The following is a 797-nucleotide window of genomic DNA, read 5'->3' as shown; positions in this document are numbered from 1 at the left end:
CGATTCAAGAAATTGAAGTTTCATTTAATGGAGTCGGTAATTTATATTGGGAATGAAAGGTTCTTCCACCAAGAAGTAAATTTGCAGCAATTCCTATAGATGCTGTGGGTAAAACAGTACCACCATGGCCTCTAATATAATGTGTTAAAACTTTATACAGATATGTTTTTCCACTACCACTGGGCTATCCAAGAAAAAGCATTTGGGGTCTACAGTTTGATCTTCAATGGCTGAAGTTATAGTTTGAAAGGCTGCCAACTGTTCATTCAGAGAATTTATCAAAATCTCTGCCTTTTGTTGCTCGTACAATTGATCACATGTATTTGCATTCGTTAATAAAGGATAGTCCGGAAGTTTGAAATGTGAACATTTCATTCCATGCAATGTGAATACCTCTTGAACTTCATTAAGGGCATGCGTTTCACAGTTTACACAGGCACCTTCTCTTTGGTGTAATTTCCAACAGAAATCTTCAATAACATGAGATTTATTCTCTTCCCATAATTTGTCTGCAGCAGAAGGATATCCAAACACACATATGTATATGCAAAAAGTTGCCGTAGTTGTTTGGGCATATTAAGGATGGTTCCATCATCAATCGTATCTTTCCAGATAGTGTAATCAAATAATAATCCCCGGTGTTTAGCAGCTTCACGAAATGTATCATAAGTTACACCTCCTACAGTTCGCAGATCCTCAAAACTTACTGCACCTTTTACATGCAGAAGCAAAAGTCTAAGGTAATATTGTTCTGGTTCTCTAAAGCTCACAGTGAACAGTCTACCTCATACTTTATT

This window comes from Myotis davidii, unplaced genomic scaffold (genome assembly GCF_000327345.1).
Source record: "Myotis davidii unplaced genomic scaffold, ASM32734v1 scaffold62, whole genome shotgun sequence".
NCBI classification, from domain to species: domain Eukaryota; kingdom Metazoa; phylum Chordata; class Mammalia; order Chiroptera; family Vespertilionidae; genus Myotis; species Myotis davidii.
The sequence above is the reverse complement of the archived record's forward strand: the minus strand, read 5'-3'. Positions refer to the sequence as shown.